Genomic DNA, 14,797 nt, shown 5'->3' on the forward strand with positions numbered 1-14,797 from the left:
GGCAGGCCTTGCCCTTCTCCCCCATTCCCTCTGCCTTGCTAAAAACCATTAGATTACATTCCAAAAGCTAGCCACCAAGGTCTATTCCCTAATATGGCCACTTCCTCTTCCTGAGGCTGACTACCAAGGTCCAGCTATCAAAGCATTAAAGTTTAGCAATCAAAAGCCCCCTTTTGTTCCCCTAATTTGCATGCTCAGTCAAAATATTCCACCTCAACCTAGCCCATTCTAAGACAGACCTCCCCTTTTGCTCTTCTTAACAATGACACCTGCAAGGTCATTTGCTGCTGTTTTTCTGCCTGAGTCAGAAAGCAGCCGCTTTAACTTTTCTTCCCCCTTAATAAAGAATATCTCTGTGAAAACAGGTGTTTGGGTGTGGTTTGTGTTTAATCTGGAGTCCAGGGGGGAACCCCCACTGTGTGGGCATTGGGTAGGGGTGGTAGGCTCTTCAATACCTTCAATGCAACTGGGTTAACTCATTGTTGAAACCATGAGCCAAATATCATGTCCTTTTTTAAAACTGATCATCACAGGCATTTTGTTATAGTAATGCAAAAACTAATATAAAATTACAATGCATGTTTAGTCCAGAATGCAAGTTTTAAAAACATTTTTTTCTGTACCTGCATATGTGTATGTGTCTGTGTGCATGTTTGTGTATGTCTGTGTGTATATGTGTGTGTGTTTGTGTTTGCACATGTGCCCATGCTTATGTGGAGGCCAGAGGACAATCTCAGGTGCTGCTTTTCCTCAGTCACCATCTACCTCGTTTTTTTGAGACAGAGTCTCTCAATGCCCTGGAGCTGCCTCCCCATCCCTGGGATCACAAGCTTGAACCACCATGCCTGGATTTTAGAGGCATGTTATGAAAATCAATATTGTCTTTATGCTTGCCCTTTAAGTACTTTATGAACTCTAAAGTCTAGAAAAAACTTTTTGTTCCAAAACTGGTTGGATTGAATCAGATCTATGGAATATAGAACTCTTTGAGTATGATGGACCCTTTCCACGTCCCTTTGTCATACTGTTAAGTGAAATGCAAGGAACAAAGCCATCACTAGTTAAATTTTAAGCAGTGTATGGCTGCCATCACTTCAGGAAACTGAGGGCGATAAAAATAGAAAAGCCTAGTTGTGAGAGGGGAGATGCCGTCTGAACAATCAGAAAGTCAGTCTCTGGAAAAGATGGCTCCAAAAGGCGCTGGGCTGAAGGAGAATCCATGAGGCACTGGACTCCTAGAGTTGGGAGCCTCACATCAAAGGGGTCAGGGAACTGTGGAAGCAGTACTGACCTGCAAGTGACTATGCCTCTAGTCACTGCTGCCTTGCAAGGCAGAGTTCATATTCTGATTGCTGTGTAGCAGTGTCCTCTGACATTTCATCTTGGAGGGAAACTTCTTAAGATATAGAGACAATGAAAGGAAGATGAAACAAGAGAATGTTTTAAGACAGGGTGTTTATAGGGAGTTAAAACACTTCATCCTTCAGGGAAGCTCCTAAGGACAGGAAGTAAACAACTCACAATAGCTTCAGGAAGTCCCTGAAACTGAACAATTCACTAGGTTCTTCTCCTCACAAACAGCATATATATGCAGTAAGGCCTGCTCAGGGTCACTCCCAGACAAGACAAGCCATCTGGAAGAAGCAGAGATCAGCCAAGCAGGCCCAACTGCCTGCTGAGAAGAAACAAGGACCAGACAAGCTGGCTGGAGGAGGCTCACAGGAAGGGAGCAACCTGGAAAAGACAATCTCCTACCTGTTGAGCTGCCTATAGGCTGTGCAGTGTGCTCCAGTTTTCCAGTTTTTGTGATCTGTCACTCATGCTGGGGTGAATCTTGGTGAGACAGCTGTCTTTGAATATTTTCTCCTCCTGAAGGTAACCCCCTCACCTATAATCCTGCAAATAGTCCCTGCAGGGGACTCTCACACAGTGGGGCTCCCTCCGAGACCGCGGATTAGGCACAGACCACACCCAAACACCTGTTTTCACAGAGAGATCCTTTATTAACGGGAAGAAAAAATTAAAGCGGCTGCTTCCTGACTCAGGCAGAACACAGGAGCAAATGACCTTGCAGGTGTCTTCTGAAGAGAAGAAGGGGACATCTGGGTTAGAATGTGCTGGGGTGTGGTGGCAGAGGAACTAGAAGAAGGAGATGGGGAAGGGGACAAGGGAAAGGGGTAGGGATCAAGCTGAATTGAAAAAGTAAAGGACATGTTTATCTGAGCAAAGCAACTGCCAGGTGAGTTCTCCAGCCCCAGAGACTGAGGCAGGAGAAATCACTCACCTGTAGACGAGGGGTGATGATGTGTCTGCCACAAGCTGGGTTGGTGTCCAAGTATGGCCAAAAGCTGAGAGCTGTAGTTGGGGACTTGGGCTGCTGGCGACCTCACGGGAGGAACTACCTTAGCCACCAAGAATGAGGAACAGGGCGTTTTGGCACCTTTTCTTTGTTTGAGATTCTCTGAGAGGGTGGGGTTTAGGGAGAAAGGATTGGGGCTTTTTGGATCAAGCAGGAGTGAGCCGAAGGTTCCAACCAAATACAGAGAATATCATTCAGCCTTTGAGGCTCCCGGGTGCCTCTTGTATAAAATGAAACTATGCACAGGACCTTACAAGAGGAGGTATTTATCCAACATTTCTGTACTTAGCTCTTCTGTCACAGCCACCTCATGGTGTTAGAAATGAGACCTCCCATTTTAGAACACAGCAATCATTGACTTACCTAGAGCCATTTAAGAAGGAAAGTAGGGGAGAATGGATCTTAATGGAATCATGAATCAGGAGTTATCTGTCCCTTTGTTACAGCTACATAATCATATTAAATGAGATTATGTGGGAAACATCCAGTAAAATGCAATGCAGTCAGCTGGATTCAAGATGGGGAGGGGAGTGACTTCAGACTGGGAAGAACTTGGGGTTGGGCATGGGCATGAAACCTTCTCCTGTCTCAGTTGCTTTCTTTGGTTTTGGCAGCATGTTCTTACAGCTCTGCTTCATTTACCCAGAAACCCTTCCTCACCCGGAATTCATTAAATTCTTATTTCCAGAAAGAAAATCTCTATTTCAGAGTTAGTAGCCTTAATCCAGTTATGAAGGGTAATGTCTCAAAGAACACACACAGTGTTAGCTGCTGGCAGCCACTGTTAGAGCCTCATCCTACACTCCTTAGAGAAAGCCCACGAGTGAGGTGCCCCCGCCGCCAGGTCTGTCCATGCTCTTGAGAGTTGAATTCCCCACCCAATTGCTCCAGTGCACAAGAATAATTTTCCAAAGACTTCTGGCTCCTGACAGTAGAAACAATGCAGAAGCTTTGTGCTAACTTGGCAGGAACGATGTCTTTAGAGAAAGAGCAAATGCAGGCCCATTCCACCGTGAGTGTTATTTCCTGGGCCATTCTGGCCAAGTGATTCACTAGGTGAGAAACTTTTGCCTGAGAGATGTTTGGAAAGGACTGCTTAGCAAAAAGCCAGAGTGACATTTGGTGTCTTTATACAGGAAAGGAAAAGGGCCCTTCCCCTCTACCCATCTCAGGTTCTCTGGGAAGGGCTCTATGAAAGCCCTGTACATTAGGTTGACCAAAGACAGAATAGCAAGAGGAAACCACTCACACAAAAGTTTAGATGTGGGTGCCCCATGCATGAACATGGTGTCGTAGACATGAGTGAGAACAAGTATACATGGCGTCTTCCCGATGACAAACAGTCTGTATATACATTTTTACAGAAGGGGCCACACAAAAGCAGGGGCTTTGCATTTCTAAGGTGGTAAGAGGTGGGAAGGCAAATACACGGGGAAGCTAGTAAAAGAGAAAGCGGACTTGGAAATATTTGTATGTGGAACCATCTGCCGTCGCAATGCAGCTGATAAAAGTCCAACTGTGCCTCTGGAGACGATGACTCCCATCCTTTCTGGTGGAAAGGATCAGGGTGACAGTTTTTCTTGTATTTGCTTCTTTTCAAACGAGTTAGGTCAGAACAAACCATCAATGTGGCCTATATTGCCAGAAGAACAGAAGAGAAAGGCGAGATGGTGGAGGCTATGGAGAGCCTAAAGAGCCCTGAACTTGCTTTCCCAGGATGCGGGGGTGCCCACTTTTCCTTCATGGCTCAGTTTTACCAGATCAGTTTTGGTTGGACTTTGCACCATGTGGTCTACAGCACTGTTAGGAGAACCCAATTCTACCTCCTCTGTTTTTGATGGTTTCCCCTCAAGCAGGATCCTCTTCCTCCTCAGCATCATGGAGCCAATACCAAGACCGAGCACCAACTGAGCAGACTCTTAGGTTTGGCAGAGACTAGGAGAGGTGGGAGATAAACTCAAACTTCTCAATAAAACCAACATCTCCAGCCTAGGGGGTCAGGAGTTTATGAATGAAGTCTAAAGAAAGGAGGGGGTAGCCTAACAAGACTGAGAAATACTCAGGTCTTTTCTGGGAATGGCAGAGATGTTCAGGGAGTTCAGAGACACATTTCCTCTTCCTTTATCATTGCATCTGGTCACTGTCATGACAACTACCAGGTCTTATGGTGGTGGTAGTGGAGGAAGTCAGGAGGGATGGGGGTCACTTAGCATGTAGATGAAATTATAATGAAGATAGAGGTTGTCTGGGGTTCAGCCTGGAAGTTGTCTTAAATGTAGCCAGTTATGGCTAGCCCACTGGAAAAAGGAATTCTGGGCTGTAAGCACCCTTTCCTCAAAAGATAAACAAGATAAGGACTGCTATGGAATATTCCTTCACACTGTGTGAATATATGTCACTGTGATTGGTTTAATAAAGAAGCTGACTGGCCAATAGCTGAACAGAGTAAGGTTGGGCAGGAGAGCCAGACTAGGAGAATTCTGGGAGGAAAAAGGGCAGAGTCTGGAATCACCAGTCAGACACAGAGGGAGCAGGAGATGAATGTGCCATGCTAATGAAGGTACCACCACGTGACAGAGCATAAATAAGGAATATGGTGTAACTTAAAATATAAGAGCCAGTTAGTAATAAGCCTGAGCTATTGTCTGAGCATTTATAATTAATATAAGCCTCAGTGTGTTTATTTGAGAGCTACTATGGGACAGGAAAACTCCACTTACAGAGGACAGGGTAGAAATGCAGCCATGTCACCTAATCAAACTCAAGGGAACACTCCTACAGGCTTGAACAAGTTCTGTGTGTACCTGATTTTTGGGAAATCGAAGAATAGACCAGTCATGGGTTGAGTTGCTATCCCCAACCAAAGATGTGCTGAAATGCTAAGCCCTAGAACATGTGAATAGGATTCCACTTGCAAATACAATTAATTGAAAGTCATCAAGTGGGACCCTATCAAAGATGAGTGGTATTTTTATATGAGGGACATACACAGAACAGGGATTGCTTGTGAAGTTGGGTACTGATGCAATCTAAGGAACATGTGAGGTAGCAGAATCTTCTCCAAGGGACTCCAGAAGGCCCATGCCCTGAAAGATACTTTCATTTCAAACTTCAATCCTTAACAGCTGCAAAGGAATATGTTTCTACTGTTTAAAGCTACCCAGTTTGTGAGACTTGACTATATACCCTTACAAAGCTGACCAAGATTCCATTCTGAATGGACAGGGGAGCCTGAGACAGGAGCTCCCAGGAGTGAAAGACTGCCTGTGTGATTCACAGCCTCTTTCAGATGCTGAGATGACTCAAAGGAAACATTTTCTTGGAGATGCTGTCAATTAGATACTCATCTCCCCATGGTGGGATGTATTTCATTGTGTTATCCAGCCCCACACTGATGTCAAGGAGGCAATGTCACCTTTCTGAATAGAGAGCCTGCTAGTGGTCATGCCTCAGGCCTCAGACCTCAGACCATTCCTCTCTACTCTGCTTGGTTTGGCTCAGTCCTTGTCTACAGGACCTGTCAGCATGGACCACAGGAGTTCAGAGAAGCAGGCTGGCCAGTTGCCTTGACAACCTGATGATGTAATGCTTTACAGTACTTACTGGCTGCAGGTCTTCTGAGATTCTCCACACTGCAGGCTCCTCTCAGCTGGGTGGCATGCTCTGCAGCAACAGCACTGCAGCAGCGCACTCTTAATGATCCCCTCAGAGGCATCTGCAGGATGCATTTGCATTAGCAATGAGAGGTAAGGCTGATGGTTGCTAAGCTACATAGACTTTTTGCACAGGGGACACAAGGCTGCTGCTGGCTGATTGGCTTTTGCTGTGGGCACCCTCAGTTTGTCTTAGCTGCTGCAAGGCTCCCTCCATCCTTGTTAAGCACTAGATTGGAGTCCCTGCAGCAGCTCAGTAACAGACAATGAATGTGACACCCAGTTGAAAGGATTTCCAGGAAAATCCCAGCCCTGCGGTAGACTCCCAGTATTTCAGAAGATTTCATCCCAAGTGATTTCTCAGCACAGTAGTTTCTCTGTTTCCAATCATCTTCTCCCCCTAAAGTCTTTTGATTTATGCAATCTGTTTTTAGAAAAGCAAAATCAAGTCCTCTGGAGTAAAATGCACTCAAGTATGCATCCCTGTTTCACTGGCTTTCTTTCTAGTCTTTGTGCAAAACAACCCCTGGGCAATACTCTGATAGGTCAAAATAAGCAGGCAGGGCTCTGTCTGTGGAGAAGAGCACATTGACAGTTGCCTAAGGTGGGTGCTTGTCAGCTGTGTGAGAGAGGTTTGATTTGCTGTTCTTTTGCAAGGGGTGTCTCCTAACAGTGGGCAAGGCAGGGCACATGCACAAGACTCCTTATGCTTCTTCAGTGTTGACATCAGTGTTCGGCACAATAAACTGAGCAGGGACTCCAATGTCACAGCCTCCTTCTCTAGAGTTCCTGTGAGGTAGGAGGCTGGGGGCCTTCTGCATTGGGAGGAGTCATTTTGCAAAGATTCTTTGATCTGCTCACATGGTCAAGGTGTAGCCACTGGTAAGTCCCTTACTCATGTCCCTGTAAGAAAATAAACTGTTAGAAAACCCAATGCCTGTGACTGCCAGTTCAGAGGGTTGGGACCAGAGATTCTCGATTGTCTTTGAAATCCACACTCAGTGTCAAAACCAGGGAGCTCAGAGTTCGTTGTTTAGAATCTCTCAGGACAGAAGATGGCTTCTGAGTGGTCAAAGGAAGAGAAATGCCAAGAGTTCAAAAGGGTTATTGAAGGGCTCTCTAACAGGCCCGAGCATAGCAAACATGACTCTGGGGTGTTTGCTATGCTCTTCCCCCTTTCCTCTCCCTTGCTAAACCATAAGCCATTAGACTACATTCCTAAAGCTAGCCATCAAGGTCTATATCCTTATTTCACCACTTCCTTATGCCTAAAACTCCAAGGTCCAGTGATCAAAATTCACAATTTGGCTACATTGGCTAAGATGTCTAATCGGGACTTACCAACTCATCCTAACAAAGACTTATCCTTCTCCTCCTTACAAACTACTCCTGCAGAAGCACCTGCTGCTGTCTTTGGCTGGTCCAGAGACTGCCCCTCCCCCCCCATCCCTATTTGTCCCTCCTTTGTAGCAAATCTCCTTTGTGCTGATAGTTTGGTGTCTGAGTGTGTTCTGTGCTGATTCCAAGGTCCCTTTCAGTTTTAGCTTTCCAATACCAAGCCAATTGTATGGCGTTAACAGCTTCCTAATGCCTGTTGTTAGCTGTCCCTATAGCCATGCCTTAAAAAATATTACCATATATTAGTTATACATAATACTGGGCTGCACTGTGACCCTTTCACACATGTGTATAATGTGCTTTGGTCTTATGCACCCCTTCTCATTGCACCCTTACTGGTCTCCTTCCTCTTTCTCAATGGTTCCACCATCTACCCACATAGCTTCCTTTTTTCCCCATTTTTTGGTGACCCCCATGGAGTTAATTACATTTTCTTACAGGAACATGAGTAAGGGACTTAGCAGTGGCTGCACTACTCAGGAAATTGTCTTCCCATTCCCCAACAACAATGAACTACTTACATATTCTCAGAGACGAGAGGGGTGTCTGTGGTACTATAAACCTGTCTGTGATGGAATGTTGCTGATCAATCCAGGGCATCACAGCATTCTAGGGTACAATGGCCATGTCACACCCAGAAGATAGCCTTCCATACCACTCTTCCCCTTCCTCCAGCTCTTACATTCATTTTGTCTCCTCCTCCAAAATGTTCCCTGAGCTTCAGAGGAGGTGCTTATAGATGTCTCAGTTAGGGCTGAGCATTCAATAGTTGCATATTCTCAGAACTTGGATCGATTATGAACCGACATCCACTTCAGAAAAAAAGCTTTTCTAGCCAAAGCTGATGGCAGCAGCGGTCTATGGGCATAGGCATACATATTCAGAAATCAATTTGACCAGGTTTATAGTACCACATGTGAATTCTGTCTTATGCAGTGGTCCCCAAAGCTAATCAGAAAGTTGTTGGTTACCCACAAAACAAGCCACAATTGCACCAGTGAACCCAACTTGTCCGGTAGGTTGGTGGTGTAGCATGCCAGATCCACAGTTGAGTAAGATAATTGAAGCTATTGAAATGGTGACTGACTGACTATAACTAGGTGTTTTAACATTTTTACAACAGAAATAATAAAGACAGTGGGCATGAACAGAACAGGTTCCTGGTCTAAAAGAGCCTTGCAGTGGTAGAGATTTGTTAATGGTATGTTTTGCTCCCCTCTCTCCTCAAACAACATGCCCACTGCATCTTCTTCATGTGATCAAGGGTTCCATCTTAAGCTGAGATCTCAGTATATAGCTACATACTGGGATAATGTTTGTATTGTAAGTTGTGGTTACCCTTAGTTCCAATTATAGTAAGAACTGATGTACAGTTACTGCATATCATCTAGAGATTTAACTGAAAATTGTGGACTGTCATGTGATTTCAGTAATTGCCTTGTATTTTTTTTCTTTGATAATCCCTCTACTGTCAGTTGAAGGCAAATGACATCAGAGAACTCTGTAAAGGAAGATTATATAGTGCTCAGGTTAGAAAGAGGACTAGAGAAGTGAGTCATGCTGGGGCTTATAGACTGTAGGCATGCTGAAATGCAAAGAATTTGTGCTGTGGCAGCCGGTACCATATTTATGTCCAGAGAAGATGTATTATGCAGATTCTAATTTTTTTCCACAGACTCACCCATAACCATTCATCAGCAAAAAATGTAGCAGTAAAAAAAGGAGTGTGGAATTTTCTGTTGATTCTAGCACTAAGTGGATTGGATATCACTTTAATTCAAGTTTCAAAAGCACTGCAAAATGAAACTTATCTCCCACTGAACAAGCAAGACATTTAGAGAATTATCGGGGAACATCTCATTGAAATTTGCATCCAGAGACAGACAGAATTTTGGATTTCATGAGGCCTTATTATTCTGAACTAGCAAACAAAGCTTTTAGGTTATAGTGTATTTTTGCACAACTTACTTATATCAAAGGGGTTTGTATTTAGTCTCTGTTGCAAAATCAGATAATATGAATAGCTTATACTAACACTAGGAGTCAGTGGGATTCAATGATCTCTGAAAAGGAATTGTGGTAAGAAGATGCCAAAATGTTCTCTCCAAAGACTCATCTTCTGGTTTCCACACTCTGTGTAATCATCTCTGACTTTGTTTAGTGTTGATCTCTATGACTAACAGAATACTATAGAATTGGTGGGTGAAACTATGAAATACAATATTACACACACATACACACACACACACACACACACACACACACACACACACACACACACACACTTGCATCTCTTGCTCTGAAGAATTTGACAAATCTTGTAGAGAGGTTTATTTAAGAAGGAGCTGAGATCTACCAGTTTTGATATGAGCTGAGCGTACCATCTTGGAAGTGGATCACCCAGTCCCAACCTGTAGCTGGTTATAGCCCCCTGACTGACAGCTTAACTATCAACCATCTAACTAAGTCACTCATGGAACTTGACCCTCTGAGACTGAGATAAATGTTTGTTATCTTAAGCATCAGTTTCAGAGTTATAGAGCAGTACATATCTGATGCAAGAGTCTGTACATAACCAACAACTGGAAAAAGCTATCAAATGCCACTTCCTGAAGTGAGTCTGTAAGTCAGGTAGCACACACATATGGCCTAGTCACTGATGTAGCTTCAGTGTGAGCATTTTAATGACCTCAGGCTGGTTTCCTAGCGTGAGTCTGTGACATTGACTCAATATTGATACATAATTTCAAAAAATACATATTGGGCCCAGAGAGATAGCTCAGTGGTTAAGAGCTTTTACTGTTCTTGCAGAGGGCTCCGGTTCAGTCCCAACACCCAAGTGGCAGCTTACAGCTACCTGTAACTCCAGTTCTAGGAGATTCAACACCCTCTTTTGATGTCTACAGGTACTGCATACACATGCTGCACACACACACACACACACACACACACACACACACACACACGTACACACTAAGGCACCCATAAAATTTTGTATAAACAACAAATTTTAAAAATATGTGTTAAAGAGGACTTCTATTCCTCATTATTACCACAAATCACCCCATCAGAGACTAATCTTGAGGTACAAAGGTCCAGGTCTATTCATTCACTCATCCTTTCATCATTTTCTTACCATTCAGTTACAGCTCAAGGCTGCAAATGTCACTCCTGAATTGGTTGGAGTGGGCAGACTATATGAAGTTGTCTTGTTTTCTAATTCTGTAACTCATGTGGTTGTCCTGTTGCTAGATACTTGGAAACAAACCCACTAATACAACAGAAAAGTGACTTTCATACTCTGGTTATAATACCATCTGATTTGCAGTTGAAGAAGCACTTCCAACTCACTGCTCCAGGGAAAGGTAGACATTATTTATCCCACTGCCCAACTGTACTCCTGTGCTTAGCATCTAGTTCCATTTAAAGAAATTATCTGGTATGTGGTAGGAATGCTGAGACTCACAGGATCTCAGAGTTAAAGCAAACCCAGGCACCTTGGTCATGGTGTCCCCTGGCTCCCTGTCTTCTGGAATGGTGCCCTTTGCCCCACATCTGTCCACAACTGCATTCTGAGGACCACTTCTTCTTCTTTGTCTTGCTTAGTGCTTGTTGGTCTTCATAAGTCTTATTCCCTAAATCCTCTCCTGTGGGCTGTGAGAAAGCTCCGAGCCCTTAGGGTGAGCCTCAGTAGACTCCCACCTGGGGTGTGGCTAACACTCTCAATGCAGAGCCATGTACTGTGGTTTCTAGCCATCTCTCCAGGTTGCTTGGCTCCTGTCTGTGGTATTTTGAATCACAGGGAGCCAAGGGGAGCTAAAACTCCAGGCTCGCTTTGCCCAACAACTTATTTGATTTATGTTTGCTGTGAACAATGCAGATAAAATGAACGGGAGACAATGCTCTTTTGAGGTCTGGGAAGCTCCCATCTGCCTTTAACCAAACAGTTCTTGTTTAATACATTCCCACTCCTGGCTGAAGGTCAGGTTTGGCCACACAGTGTTCCGGTCTCACCTTGTCACTTTTCTTCCTCATTTTTGTCTCCCATGTGCCTTCCATGATGTAATGTCCTTGGTCTGCTGTAGTAAGGCATGGCCTGTTGATTGCTTCCCCACCAGTATGTAGCTAGAAGAAGCATGTTTTCTATATAATAAAGGAAAAAATATGAGTAGAATCCTTCAGCATAGACCATAAACAGAATTAGCTTATTAGTAATTCATTATGTCCATAGATGTTCTCAATTTTAATAACAGAAATCAAATAAAGGCTCATTCCTTCCCTGTTCATTCTCTCTGGAAGAAATCTTAATCTCCTTTGTAAATAATTGCCTTGGATTAGTTTTAGGTTGGGCAGGAACCAATAACTCAGAAAGTAAAAAGAAATAAGAAAAACATAAAAAAATTCACATTCAGAATTGCCTAAATTACACCGCATCATGCCTGTTCGTGCTGTTTTTTTTTTTTTTTTATCCCTGATTTTTCAAACATAGATTTTCATTTGTAAAATGGAAATGGTTACATGTTGGCCCAGGGCTGAGGACTCATCTGGAAAATTCCTGGAGTAGCTGGTAAAGTGATCAATGTTCTTCAAATAGTCTTTTATACAGTTTGCCTTAATGCAAAGCTGGAGAAGAAATCTATTTACACATGGAAAGTCATATTTAAAGGCAAGGACCTCAGCAGAGCTATGTTCAGCACACAAGGAAGTGGTAAGCAGGTAAGTACGACATCCATTGGCCATGGGGATACCAGGTAGCTCTACAGTGTCAGTCCTGGAGGGGAGAAGTAATTTGCAGACACCGCAAGGTCTTGAAATGCACCTTCCTGGTTTAACTGTCCCACCTACTTCCTGAAGAGGAGCTGGAAGGAAAAGCTGGGACATATTATTGGGTACCCTGAGAGGGTATCTGATGACACCAGCCAGTATTTCTAGGACATGCATTATGTAGCTCCCAGCTACCCAGGAAGGCCTGCCAGCTACCCAGGAGAGCACATCACTTGGTCACTTATCAGCTCAACTGAACATTACATACTGAAACCCTGACATCCCTGGAAATGATGCTTCCTGTGTGGGAACAAACAAACCAACCCAACGAAGTCGAGGATGTGGCACCTACTTAAAATCCTGCCATCAGAGTGACAGAGACCGACTGATCCCTGGACTTGCCGATCAAGCGGTACATCTCACTCAGGGAGCCCTAGGTCCCACTGAGACACAAAAAATAAAGGTAGGGCCAGGTGGTGGTGGCACACACCTTTAATCCCAGCACTTTGGAGACAGAGCCAGGTGAATCTCTGTGAGTTCAAGGCCAGCCTGGTCTACAGAGTGAGATCCAGGACAGGCACCAAAACTACACAGAGAAACCCTGTCTCGAAAAAACCAAAAACTAAAAACCAAAAAAATCAAGGTAGATGGTTTCTGAGAAAAACAAAACAAAACAAACAAACAAAAAGCCACCTGAGGTTGACCTTTGACCTCAACACCTATGCAGACATTTGTGCATCCACACACATGCATCTACACATACACACACACAAATGTGCACCCACAACACACAGTAGAAATCACTTATCTGGAAATCTCCAAATGACTATATTTTAGACTTCCCTGAATCAGTGACTAACCACAGACTGCTGCCATCTGCTAAACCCACACCTCTCCTGAGTGGCAATGCCACCTTTTCCTTGTGGAAAGCCTCATCCTGTGGCCAAAATCCCATGTAACTTCTAGAAATAAACAGTTGTTATACACTTTCTCAAGGGCAAGGGCTTTACCTTTCTGAGACTAATATCCATTGTGAATCATGTTTCTGGGAGCAATTCTCATAGCAGCAGTGATACAATAACACAGAAATGACTACATCTGACAATCCCCATGGATGATCATGACCATTCTGGTGTTAGTATGACAAGAGGCTTGCATGACTCATGGTACAGTTTTCCATTAAGTCTAGGTGACATGTACCGCAGTTTGAATGACAGTCATCTTCTCTGTGCTTGTGCAGAATGCAGAGACTGTAAACCCAGGGCTGGGACAGATAGTCCAAGGTGCAGGTGGTGTCTCTGCCTGCTGGAGTGATGGAGATGCAGTGCCCATTGGAATGAAATGTTAAGGATGATGCAGAAGAGGGGACTTGTCACAAACTCTGGAGCCAGTATCTCCAATCATGGGTTCAGGAAGTGAGACAGAGTGTGCTTAAGAGTTCCTAGATCTTGCTAAGGAACAACATTGGCATCTTAATTATGTCAGGGAGCAGGAGACTCTAAGCTGGTTAAATCTTAGTTCGGTTGTTGCTAGCTGATTTTGGTGGCTATACCAAGGAATCCTTGTATCCCCAATGGCTTGGTCTTCCAGTGGCCCCTTCTCCCCTTCCTGCTCCACTCTGCTTTTCTGAAGCCCTGGATTCTTTGTCATCTTTTCACCTCTGAGGTTGAGAGCTGATAGACACATGGATGGAGAGGCTTTTCCGTTTCTCTTTACGAGGTTGATTAAAACTCTATTCTTCCATATGGAAATATCCTGTCCTGCAATGTGCCTACAAATCTCCCCTGCTGTATTACTACTGTTGTTATTTTATTATTGTTATTATTATTAGCATCATTATTACACTGCTCATGTTTTTAACCTCTGATATCCAAACACACAGTGGAAGCATTGGAGCTGTGGCTCGAAAATGGCTGATGCTTTCAGCTTAAATATCTGTGTGCAATTTCCGTGGCTGCTGGGAAAAGAGTGTCCTAGACTTTCTTGATTTCTATGGGAGAGAAGTGCTAGGCTCTGAGTGAGCTGGAAATACCTGCTTGGTTTTCAGAAGACTCGCGTCTACGATTGGCTTCATGTCACACCAACGCTCTCCTCCTCCACATTCCCGGGTCCTGTGAAATATGGATACTGCATTAAAAGCAGGAGGCTCAACACAATCATTCAATTCTACACACATAAAGATGACGCTCAGGTGTTCATGGGAAATAAAACTCCAACCCCAGGTAACAGCTTTACCACTGTCATCTAAGGTGACAGCTCCTCTGGAGCAGTGCTTTAAAATAGAAGTTGGTGACATCTGTTTATTAATTTGGTCTATATGTATTCTAGGCAAATTGGATTGGGAAGGACTTTGACTCACAGGAGCAAAGACAAGCATTTCCTGCTTACCTTAATTATAGAATTTTTACGATGGAAATGGCTTATCAGCAACTGCAGTTTGTTTATCTGTTTCTCCCCTTCTTGAAAATTAGATCACATAAACCGTAAAGGTCTCAGATTGGTTTTGCAGACACTGGATTATTTTAAACAAAAAAGGCAACAGCCTCAGAATAATTGGCTCAGTCTTGTTATATAGACACAGCTCCAGGCCAAAGCCCCGGGCACTTTTGCATTCAACATTCTT

Source organism: Peromyscus californicus, unplaced genomic scaffold, assembly GCF_007827085.1.
Source record: "Peromyscus californicus insignis strain IS unplaced genomic scaffold, ASM782708v3 Scaffold_9__1_contigs__length_137607984, whole genome shotgun sequence".
NCBI classification, from domain to species: domain Eukaryota; kingdom Metazoa; phylum Chordata; class Mammalia; order Rodentia; family Cricetidae; genus Peromyscus; species Peromyscus californicus.